At 45.7% G+C, this 13,016-nt stretch overlaps 1 protein-coding gene across 1 annotated transcript in view; it reads right to left on the reverse strand.

Moving 5' to 3' along the window:
* Positions 1-13,016, reverse strand: part of MSH3 (mutS homolog 3) — a 267,619-nt gene that overhangs the window by 176,073 nt on the left and 78,530 nt on the right. The window lies entirely within an intron of this gene.

The following is a 13,016-nucleotide window of genomic DNA, read 5'->3' on the forward strand; positions in this document are numbered from 1 at the left end:
ACTCTCAGTAGGATGAGGGAGCAAAGGGCAGAAGTAGGTAAAACAAGTCCTTTCTAAAGCGGAAAGTCAAGACTACCTTAGGCCCTGCGGTTTTACTGCAGAAATTTCTTGAGAAATCTTTGTAATCTTTCTGCAGACATTTCCCAGCAAAACCTATGGGAAAAAAATAGCTGTGCGCACACTAAGTTTTTTTTCTCAAGAAAATTCTTTCTGCAGAATTTCTGGAGAAAACGTGCATGTCACTTCTTTTCCGCAGGTACCTGCTGTATTTCACTCTATTGACTGTAATGTAATCCCGAAATACCGTGGGTATACCGCAGGTAGCAAATGATGTGCGGTATACCCTTGGTATAGCCGCGGTTTACCTGCAGTAATGTTCATCACTGCCTGCGTTTTGCAGGGAAGTGATGTCATTATGACAGGAAGAGGAAGCGGAGCATAAACACACACATCACACTCAATCCCTGGACGCCGCACAGAAGCACTTCCATGTTACCTCCGTCGGGTGCTCGTGCAGTCTGTGTCCCGCTCCAGCCCCGTGGCTGCACGCACTGCAGTGTGTCAGTGTCTGCCAGCCCTGCAGTATCAGCAGCTTCTCACACTGCAGTGCTGGCAGCTGCTGGGATGACGATCGCTGCTGTCAGGAGGTTAGATGAGATCATTACCTGCTGTGACGATCTCCTGCTCTCCTGACGTCAGTGCTGTCACTGCTTTCTATGCCCGTCTTGCGAGCGGCCCGAGACTGTGACTAGCGGTGACGTCACGGGCTGTCACGATACTGCTGAGAACGTGGCGGGCATAGAAGTCAGTGACAGCGCTGACGTCAGGAGAGCAGGAGATAGTCACAGCAGGTAATGATCTCAGCTAACCTCCTGACAGCAGCGCTCGTCATCCCCTGTAGTGACCTGGGCTGACCTATTGATGTTAGCTCAGGTCACTGCACTACTCTCCCAGCCAATGGGGAACATTCTGTTTTTCATTGACTAGGACAGTGACTATGGTATGGATCGTCGTGGGACCCCCTTATTGGATTACGCCGGACCTGGAATTGATTGTTCTTTTCAATAAATTGGTGAAAAAAGGAATGTTTTGGGGAGTGTTTTTTCAAAACTTTTTTTGTTGTCTATTTTTTTTTCTTACTGACTGGGTTTGTGATGTCAGGTATCTGATAGACGCGTGACATCACTAACCCCAGGGCCTGATGCCAGGTGACATTACACATCTGGCATCAACCCCATATATTACCTCGTTTGCCACCACACCAGAGCAACGGAATGAGTTGGGGCAAAGCGCCAGGATTGGTACGTCTAATGGATGCGCCACTTCTGGGGCGGCTGTGGCCTGATATTTTTAGGCTGGGGAGTGTCCAATAACGGTGGACCTCCCTAGTCTGAGAATACCAGACCATAGCTGTCCGCTTTACCTTGGCTGGTGATCCAATTTGGGGGGGACCCAATGTTTTTGGTTTTAAATTATTTAATGTAAAATAACAGCGTGGGGTGCCGTCTGTTTTGGATTACCAGCCAAGGTAAAGCTGCCAGCTGTGGTCTGCAGGCTGCAACCGTCTGCTTTACCCTAGCTGGCTACAAAAAATATGGGGAACCTCACGTCGTTTTTTTTTTTTAATAATTTATTTATTTTTTGGCTAAATACAAGGCCACATGAAAGTCACTAAAGGGTGCCAGCTTAGAATATGCTGGGAGGTGGGACATTATATAGGACTTTCTCATCTATTATCTATCTATCCCTCTATCTCTCTATCTATTCATCTATCCATCTTTCCCTCTATCCATTATCTGTCTATCTATCTATTATCTATATTATTTATTGCAGTTACAGCATAAAAAACCGCAGGGACCAACCTGCAGAAAAAACGCGGCAAAAATGCATGAGTTTTTTCTTGCGGTTTCGGTGCGGTTTTTTACCGCAGGTGCGGTAATCTTAACCCCTTCAGCCCCAAGCCTATTTTGACCCTAAAGACCAGGCCATTTTTTGCAATTCTGACCAGTGTCACTTTATGAGGTTATAACTCTGGAACGCTTCAGTGGATCCCGGTGATTCTGAGATTGTTTTTTCGTGACATATTGGGCTTCATGTTAGTGGTAAATTTAGGCCGATATTTTTTGCATTTCTTTGTGAAAAAAACGGAAATTTCGCGAAAATTTTGAAAATTTTGTAATTTTCAAACTTTGATTTTTTATGCTCTAAAACCAACGAGACATATGACACAAAATAATTAATAAATAACATTTCCCACATGTCTATTTTACATCAGAACAATTTTGGGGAAAAAAAAAAAAATTTAAGGAAGTTATAGGGGTTCAAAGTTTATGAGCAATTTCTCATTTTTACAACAAAATTTACAAAGCCACTTTTTTTTAGGGACCACATCACATTTGAAGCAATTTTGAAAGGTCTACATGACACAGAACACCCAAAAGTGACACCATTCCAAAAACAGCACCCCTCAGACTACTCAAAACCACATTCAAGAAGGTTATTAACCCTTCAGGTGCTTCACAGTAACTAAAGCAATGTGGAAGGAAAAAATGAACATTTTACTTTTTGCAACAAAAATGTTAATTTAGCCTCAAATATTGCATATTCACAAGGGTAGCAGGATTAAATGAACCCCCAAAATTTGTTGGGCAATTTCTACTGAACACGCAGATACGTCATATGTGGCGAAAAACCACTGTTTGGGCGCACGGAAGGGAAGGAGCGCCATTTGACTTTTTTGAACAGAAAATTAGCTGGAATCGTTAGCCGCACCATGCGTTTGGAGAGCCCCTGAGGTGCCGAAACAGTGGAGCTCCCCCACATGTGACCCCATTTTGGAAACTAGACCCCTCATGGAATTTATCTAGATGTTTATTGAGCACTTTGAGCCTCTGGGGGCTTCACAAAAGTTAATAGAGTTGAGCTGTGAAAATAAAAAAAAAAAATTTTACCACAAAATTGTTACTTCAACCAGGTAGCTTTTTTTTTCACAAGGGTATCAGGAAAAATTGCACCATAAAATGTATTGTGCAATTTCTCCTGAGTACACAGACACCTCATATGTGGTGGAAATAAAATGTTTGGGCGCACAGCAGGGCTCGGAAGGCAAGGAGCGTCATTTGACGTTTCAAACGCAAAATTGTCTGGGACAATTAGCGTATTCCATGTTGCGTTTGGAGACCCCCTGAGGTGCCGAAACAGTGGAGCTCCCCCACATGTGACCCCATTTTGGAAACTAGACCCCCATGGCATAGAAAAAAAAAAAAACAGCGAAAGATGGGGGGGGCGGCAGATGGGGCGGCAGCAGATGGGGGGGCAGTGGCATATAAAGGGAGCATCTGTGATTGTGAGACGGCGGCTGGGATAGGGTGGGGGCGGATGGGAGAGGGCGCAGTGGATGCAGGAGCGGCAGAGGATGGGGGGAGGGAGCGGGTGGGGGGGATGGGTGGGAAGGGGAGTGGGAGGTGAGATTGGGGATAGTTACCCTACAGGATGGATCTAGGCAGCTGGATCACAGGAGATGAAGGAGGCAGCAGATCGGGGAGGGTGAGAGGTGGGGGAGGGAGCGCAGCGCAGATCACGGAGGAGACAGGTGAGCAGAGCACAGATCACGGAGGAGACAGGTGAGCAGAGCACAGATCACGGGGGTGAGAGGTGAGGGAGAGCGGACAGCAGATCACGGGGGTGACAGGTGAGGGAGCACAGATCACGGGGGAGACAGGTGAGCAGAGCGCAGATCACGGGGTTGAGAGCTGGAGGGAGAGTGGACAGCAGATCACGGGGGTGACAGGGGAGGGAGCACAGATCACGGGGGTGACAGGGGAGGGAGCACAGATCACGGGGGTGACAGGGGAGGGAGCGCACATCACGGCGGTGACAGGGGAGGGAGCGCACATCACGGCGGTGACAGGGGAGGGAGCGCACATCACGGCGGTGACAGGGGAGGGAGCGCACATCACGGCGGTGACAGGGGAGGGAGCGCACATCACGGCGGTGACAGGGGAGGGAGCGCACATCACGGCGGTGACAGGGGAGGGAGCGCACATCACGGCGGTGACAGGGGAGGGAGCGCACATCACGGCGGTGACAGGGGAGGGGGCGGGTAGCTGACCACGGGGGTGAGAGGTGGGGGGAGCGTGCAGCACATCACGGAGGGGAGGGGGCGAGCAGCACATCACGGAGGGGAGGGGGCGAGCAGCACATCACGGAGGGGAGGGGGCGAGCAGCACATCACGGAGTGGAGGGGGCGAGCAGCACATCACGGAGGGGAGGGGGCGAGCAGCACATCACGGAGGGGAGGGGGCGAGCAGCACATTACGGAGGGGAGGGGGCGAGCAGCACATCACGGAGGGGAGGGGGCGGGCACCGATCACGAGGGGGAGGGGCCGGGCAGCAGATCGGAGGGAGCAGTGGCACTATGACAGATGGAGGAGGACAGGGTGCACGATCCCTGTCCTCCTCCATCTGTCATAGTGCCACCGCTCCCTCCGATCTGCTGCACGGAGGTGAGGGGCCGGGCAGCAGATTGGGGGGAGCGGTGGCGGCAGCGGATCGGGAGGTGTGGGGGTGAGGGCAGGAGATCGGGGAGACAGGTGGCAGATCGCGGAGGGCAGCGGCGGCGGATCGGGACGCTTTTCGTACAGTGCAATAGCAGCGCGGCAACTTCCGGGTCCCATGCTCCGGTCTCATAACAGCATGGGACCGGAGCTTGTCGCCCTGCCATTGCACTGTGTACACTCACTGTGCTCAGTGTTCTGGCGTGCTGCAGGGACGACAAGTGAAGCTGATGGGGGCGGTCACCGGCAACAGGTCCACTGTGATTGGAGAAATCGGTCACAAGGCCGATCTCTCCAATCAGAGCATTGGAGCTGGGGGAGGGTGATCCAGTGAGGTCACCCAGCTCCAGCCAATGGCCAGTGCTACAGCTGCACTGGCCAGGGCTGGATTTCAATGTTTCAGTCATTTTAAATGGCTGGAACATTACAGTGGCTGTGATTGGTTGAGCGGCGTTCGTCAGCCAATCACAGCCTCCGTAGGTCCGGGGAGGAGGCACCACCCCTCCTAAGGTCAGGAACAGGTCCCCTCCTCCCCGAATCTGCAGTTTTTGTTAACATATTGCAGTCACCGGAGGCTCCGGTGCCGCGATTCCGCCATGACGGAAAGATCCGTCCTTGGTCGTTAAGGCCCAGGGCACAAGGACGGATCTTTCCGTCCATGGTCGTGAAGGGGTTAAACTCCCAGAAGTTTCTCAAGAAATTTTCTTGAGAAAAATCACTTTTCTAGTCTATAGCCTTAGGAAGGAAAGACTGAACCGGCTGCAACAACATCCTAAGTGCACGATGAGGTAAGTAATGGACGGGATAGGCCAGCCAGCTCCAAAGCCCTGTTGGAAGCAACACCTATAAAAGAAAAGCCACCTTAAGGCTATGTGCCCACGCTGCGGAAAATGCGCGGATTTTGCCGCGGATTTCTCGCGGAAAAGCCGCGGATTTTCCGAAAATCTGCAGCACAGCTACTCCCCAGCCATTTCTATGGCATTTGGGAAATGCTGTGCCCACGCTGCGGATTTTTCCGCAGCGGAAATCGTGCGGATTTCCGTGCGGAAAAATCTGCAGCATGTCAATTATTGTAGCAGATTTCTCCGCAGGGTCCCATATACTTACCTGCCTTGATAAAGACCCGAGTCACTTTCTCTGTCCGGTGTAGCGGCAGCGGCAGCAGCGCGGTGGATCCAGCCAGGTACAGGAAGGAAGAGGTGGGCGGAGCCTGCACGAGCTCCGGTCATGTGACAGCCGGAGCTAGTTCAGGCCCGCCCACCTCCAGCACAGTGAAACCAGACCCTGCCTGACAGTGACCCGGCCGCAGGAAAGCGAGGTGCTGCATGATGGAGGTAAGTATAAACTTCCCCGATCACGGCAGCACTTGTTCTGCATTGAGGATGCAGTGCCGAAGCCATGGCACTGTATCCTCAATGCAGAATGCCCGCAGCATATCTGCACGACATTCCGCAGCATGGAAACAGAGAAGTTGTGCTGCTGTTTCCTGGGAGAACCTGCGGAATGTCCTGCGGATATATCCGCAGGACACTTTCCCCGTGGGCACATAGCCTAATGGAGAAAAATAAAAAACTAAGAGAGGTCTCCAAATGGCTTAAAAAGGGTAGGGACTGAAGCGCCTCTAAAACAAATTGAGATCCCGCTGCATCCCGCACCCTCCTTCCCACCGACTTTTAACAAGATGAAATAAAGGACTGATTTTATACCTGGTAGAAAATTTATGTGTACCTTCTTGAGGAATAATGTATATTTATACCAGATTTATACATCTAAAACATTTTTTTGGAAGTATATTTAAATTGTTGTGTTTTAGGACATGTGCCCACAATCAGGACTCCCTGCGTCCTGGACACAGCAGGTCCTGACCTGCGATTCCGCAAGTCTCCTCTGCAGGAGACTGCAGCTACTTGTACCCACGATCAGGGTTCAGTGCACTGCGGTCTTTCGCTTGTGGTCTCCCTATGGAGGACGCATGCGAATCTGCAGCAAACAGTTTGGCATGCTGTGGTATGGAAAGACGCACTGCAGGTCAATTATTACTGCGGAAAAAACAAGCACAATGGCCACGGGATTTCAAGAAATTCCGTCCAGTATGCTTATTCTGTACAACGCAGCGTTTTGGATGCAGCAAAAACATACTACATCCAAAATGCTGCAAATAATGATTGTGGGCACGCACCCTTAGTTTTCAATAAATTAAATTAAAAAAAAATAAAAAAAATTGTGATGTGCTTTTGTACAGTATTCAGCTCTCTTTAGCCAATACTATAGGAATTCCTTTCACTACAATTAAGCTGAAAGTGTTTTTAGTTAGGTCTCTACCAGCTTTGCACATCTAGTAGGAGGAAAGTGTTGCCCATTCTACTTTGTAAAATAGCTTTAGCTCAATGAGATTGGATGGAGGCATCTGAATAGCAATATTCAAGTCTTGCCAGATTCTCAATGGGATTTAGATCTGGTCTTTGACTGAACCATTCACACATGAATATGTTTTAATCTAAACCATCCATTGTGGCGCTGGCAGTATATATAGGTTCATTTGTCCTGCTTTTGCAGCCTCTAAAATGGTTTTCCTCCAGGACTGCCCTGTATTTATCTCCATCCATCTTCCCATCAACTCTGACCAGCTTTCCTGTCCCTGCTAAAGGAACACATTCCCACACCATGATGCTGCCTCCATCATGTTTGACAGTGGGGATGGTGTTTACAGGGTGATGTGCAGTGTTAGTTTTCCCCCATACATAGTATTTTGCATTTAGCCCAAAAGGTTCTACTTTCATTTCATGTGACCAGAGCACGTTCTTCCACATGCTAGTTGAGTCTTCTAAATGGCTCTTTGCAAACTGCAAACGGGACTTCTTATGGCTTGTTTTCAAAAAGGACTTCTTGCCATTCTTCAATAAAGGCTAGATTTGTGAGTACACAACTAATAATTTTCCTGTGGACAGATTCTCCCACCTGAGCAGTGGTTCTCTGTAGTTCCTCTAGTATGACCAATGGCTTCTAATCTGCTTCTCTCATTAGTTATCTCATTGCTTGGGATGTCAGTTTAGTTGGACAGCCATGTCTTTGTTGTGCCATACTCCTTCCATTTTTGGATGATTGCTTTACTCCGTTAGATGTTCAGAGCTTGGGGTATTTTTTGTTAATAACCTAACCCTGCTTTATTCTTTTCCACAACTTTATCCCTCACCTGTCTGGTGTGTTCCTTTGTTTTTATGATGCAGTTTGATCCCTAATGTTCGCAAACAAACCTCCGGGGCCTTCACAGAACAGTTGTAGTTATACTGACATTTAATTACATACAGGTGGATTCAATGTATTAACTAGGCGACTTCTGGGGGCAATCACTCAAAATGTTATTTAGGTATTTCAGACTACTACTGGGGCTGAATACATATACACCTCACAATATTCAGATTTATATTTTAAAAATATTTAGAAAAGCTTGTATCAAGCCCTTTACACTTCACAAATATTTGCTACTTTGTGTTGGTATATCACAGAAAAAACAAATAAAATACATATAAGTTTGTGGGTGTAATGTGAAAAAAATATAGAAAAGTTCACAGGATATGAATACTTTTTCAAGGCATTGTACTTTTTGCAATTTTGGATGTGGCTTATAGTTAGGTGTCTTATAATGTATAGTACATAAAGTATTTTGCAAGTAAAGTTAATTTATTCTAGAATTAAAAATAAATAAAAGGAATTCCCCTCTACACAATGCAATAATCTGGCAGACAAATAGAAGGCTATTCCAATGAGAATAAGGTTCGTTACTAAATAAAAACTGCTAATAACACAATTTCTTGTGCCAGGTCTATGATATGGGTTAGGGAGCACAAAGCCAACTCCTCCTTACAGTTAAAGGAATAGCAAAATATTGCTGGTCACACAAGAATAGTTCCTTATGGGTTGGTCAGATCTTCTAAAACGGTTTCCTCACTGAATCCACTGAGGGTATGAAGCAATGGACATGGTGCAATAATGTATTCCAGCAATAAAAAGATTCTAAGGACATTTATTATACTCAAATATACTGTACAGTGGTGCTTGAAAGTTAGTAAACTTAGAATTTTTCATATTTCTGCATAAATCTGAGACCTAAACATACCGTAAATAAGATTGCTACACAAAACCTAAAAGTAGGTGACGAGAACCAAATAAAAAATTAGTTTGTCATTATTTAGAATGAAAATGATCCAATATCATGTGTGTAAGTAGCAATAATATGTACATTTTAGGATTTGCAGATAAATTGAAGGCAACATTAGGAGTATGTTTTATTAAAATTGCAAAGATCTATCAAAGTGAGATTTTCAAAACATGGCTGTGGAAGTTTATGATGGCACAAACAGTAGATTTCTGTTCACCTGAGAATGGTTGTTGATGCTCATCAGGCTACAAAAAATTACAAATTATCTCTAAAAGACTTTAGATTCTACTAGTCCACAGTCAGACAGATTGTGTACACATGAAGGAAATTCAAAATAATTATTACCCTCAAAGTTTATTCCAAGAGCAAGGCAGATAGTACAAAAGGTTAAAAAGGAACTCAAGATAACTTCTAAGCAACTAAAGGCCTCTCTCACATTATTTATTGGTAATAAAAGGCATAAAACAACAATGATGCGCATGGCAGAATTGCAAGGAGAAAGAGATTGCTCTCCAAAAAGAACATTGCTATAAATCTGCAGTTTACTAACAAATATCTGGATTTCTAATTGTCAGAACTTAAATCTATTGATTCTTGAGCATGAGGCAGCATCTCTTCTCTTTGAGCTAGTGAGCTCTTTAGACAGCTCCTTGCTCTTTCAGTTGCTAGTACCTGTGTCCTCACTGGCTCCACCCTGTGTTTTCCTGTTTTGACACGCTATTTTAGCCTGTCCTCGCACTTCCTTCTTTCGGATGTAATGTGTACAAAAAGAAAAAGAAAAAAACAAAAACTCACCCTCCCTCTCCTGCAATGGCTTGCAAAAAAGCCGAACTGACAAAACAGTGCCTTCCAATGAGGTTTGGGTGCAGAAAAGAACCTTATCTAAAATCCAGCTGAACCCACAGAACCTGAACTTCCATTGGTCCGCTCATCTCTAATTAGGGCTTGTTTGAAAACCAGATGTACTTTTAGGCCAAATTTATGTAGAAATAGTGAAAATTCTGAAGGGTTCACAAACTTTCAAGAGCCATGGTAGACAGAAAATCTGCCTCAGATGACCGTTCCGTTTGTCCTGGTCAGTTCCTTTTTTTTTTTTGCGGACTTACTGACAAGACCATCTTTTCAATGTGTTATGTGTAGGATCAGATGGCACACAGAAGCACTTCCATGTGCCATCAATTCCTACAAAAAACACATCGGTGTCCGTATGTCCGTTCCGTTATGGAACATGTCCTATTCTGTTTCGCAAATGTGGAGACCGTGACACAATACAAGTCAGTGGATCCGCAAAATCCCTGAAAGCCACACGAAAGAACTTCCATGTGCCTTCAGTCTATCTGTGCCGCTGCAGTTTGTGTCCCACTCCCCCGCCAGCCCCGCAATGGCTCATAGCAGTGTACGAGCAGCTGCGGGAATGACGAGCGCTGCCATCAGGAGGTTAGCAAAAGTTCATTACCTGCGGTGATGAAGTCCACTGAACTCATGTCATCAGCGCTCATCACTGACTTACATGCCCGCAGCGATATTACCTCAAGTCTCGAGAGCGGCCCGAGGTTGTGACTATCTGTGACATGATAGGCCATTTGCGATACTTCGCATGACAACGCGGTGGTCATTGAACTCAGTGACAAGCGCTGATGTCACAAGTTCAGCGGAGCTCACCACCGCAGGTATTGAACTAAGCTAACCTCATGACGTCAGCGCTCGTCATGCCCTGCGGTGATGTTGCCTGACCTAATGATGTTAGCTCAGGTCACTGCACTGCGCTCCCAGTGGGACAGTGAGTATGGAACGTCATGAGACCTCCTTATTGGATTACGCCGGACCCGGATTTGTTTTTTCCTTTCAATAAATTGGGGAAAGAGTGAATATGTTGGGGAGTTTTTTTTTCCCAAATAAAAATTTGTTTATTTGTCATCTATTTTTCTTTATTACTGACTGGGTTAGTGATGTCGGATATCTGATAGACACCGTGACATCACTTATGCCAGGGCTTGATGCCAGGTGACATTACACAGCTGGTATCAACCCCATATATATTACCCAGTTTGCCACCGCACCAGGGCAACGGGATGAGCCGGTGCAAAGCACCAGAATTGGTGCATCTAATGGATGCGCCACCTCTGGGCGGCTGTGGCCTGCTATTTTAGGCTGGGGAGTGTCCAATACCGTTGACCTACCTAGTCTGAGAATACCAGACCACAAGCTGTCCAATTCAAATTGGATGGTGATCCAATCCAAGTCTTTTTTTTAACTATTTATTTCTTGGCTAAGTACAAGGCTAATCATCCTTTAGTGCTACAGGAAAGGCAGTAAAGGGTGCAAGATTACAAAATGCAAGGGAGTAGGATATTATATATGTCTTTCTCATATCATATCTATCTATTCATCCATCTATCTATCCATCAAGATATCCATCTATCCTTCTCTCTATATAGCCAGCTTTCTATCTATCTACATTTCTAGCTTTTGACTGTCTGTAACCCTCCACCTGTTTTTTTGCAGTCAGCAAAAAAACGGAAGGCACACGGACCGTATATGGAACTGAACGGAAGCGGATGGTACACGGATGCATCCGTGGAAAAACACAACAGTTTTTTGCAGACCGTAAAAACGGGACGGTCATGTGAATGTACCCTGAAGCAAACATACAAACTGCAAACACACAATTCAATTTGATAACCCATTAGCCTGACCCAGGTTTGGACTCCACAAGCTTGTTCTGATGGAATCTTATTATAGGTGTAAGACATTTATATCTCTTTGCTTTATCCCCTTCTATGTGTTCAGTGAGAAAACAGGTTCAGGTAATCTGCCCAGAAGTGGGTGTTTTTCCATGACAAGCATGATTTCTCATTTACGGTAGTCCTGTAACATACGGAGGACGTGATGCTGTGCTCCCTGACATACTGTGAATTGGTACAGTGCAACTGTTGTAATACTAACATGTGTTACAGAACGTTACTAAAAGTTTTCCTTACACTGTTGAGGCATCTGGTTTTAATTGCCAGTGCGGTTTTTAAATTAAATTTTATGTATTGATATTGAAATATTCATATAAAAACTGATTAAAATGCTAAATCTAAAATATAAAGCGATACAAAAAAATACAAATATTTGGCAAAAGCCAATAACAATAAGAGCGTACAATATAAAATATAAAAGGAAATTAAAGCACAGCAGGAAACGGCTAAAGTAATGATTGGCAATGTTAAGTCCTTCCTGTACAGAACAACAAAAAGAAATCTACAGGATGCTGATAAGGTCTCTTAAAAAGGATTTCTCACCAGTTTTAGCATGTTACACTGCCCATATCATGGAATAGCTGCAGAGCTTAAAGGGAACCTGTCAGGTGCAATATTCACCCAGATCCATGAGCAGTTCTGGTTGTATATTGCTAATTCATTCCTAACTGTCCCTGTATCTTGTAGAATAGATAAAGAATCTTTGGAAAAAGTATTTCTAAAGATCTTTTATGAGATGCTAATGATTGTAAGTTGTCAGGGTGCTAGTTCCTGCCCTCATTCCGCCCTCTTAGCACACCCACAGGGGAGTGCTAACATGCTATGCAATGCAGCATCACCAGCGGTGACGCGTGGACCTGTGTCTGCAGTCAACACTGATCTGAATGCCCAGTACTTCCGGTCATGCGCAGTATGAAGCCAGGTATACATGTCCCGGCTTCAGAGAGGTCTAATGCGCATGACCGGAAGTGCAGGTACTTCTGATCAGCGGTGACAGCAGACACAGGTACGTGCATCACTGCTGGTGATGCTGCATTGAATAGCATGTTTGCATGTTCCTGTGGGTGTGCTAACATGCTAAGAGGGTGGAATGAGCGTAGGAACTAATACCCTTGCAACTAGTCCCTCCACTCATTAGAGAATAGAGATTGTAACATTTAGATTCTACTTTACACTATAACAATGGAGCGTTTACAGAGAATGGTCTCTGGAAACAGTTACTTTTTTACCTTACGTGTTGTTGACCAATCATAGGCAAGAAGAATCATAAAAAGGGGGGGGGGGAAATGAAACCTCCCTCAGTGATGGCCAGAACCAGCTTACTCTGAAACGTGTAAAGATACACATCCCTGCCCTCTCATTGATCTCCCTTCTGACAGCTACCATGTTTTTCCAAAAATAAGACACTGTCTTATACTTTTTTGTGCCCCCAAAAAAGCGCTAGGGCATATTTTTGGAGTAAGTCTTATTCTTGGAGAAACATAGTTGGGGGTACGTTTACCCCCACCAAAAAAGCAGACCCCCCCCCTTAACAGGAGATCTCCGATATCTGCATGG

The sequence above is a fragment of the Anomaloglossus baeobatrachus genome, chromosome 1, assembly GCF_048569485.1.
Source record: "Anomaloglossus baeobatrachus isolate aAnoBae1 chromosome 1, aAnoBae1.hap1, whole genome shotgun sequence".
Lineage (NCBI taxonomy): Eukaryota > Metazoa > Chordata > Amphibia > Anura > Aromobatidae > Anomaloglossus > Anomaloglossus baeobatrachus.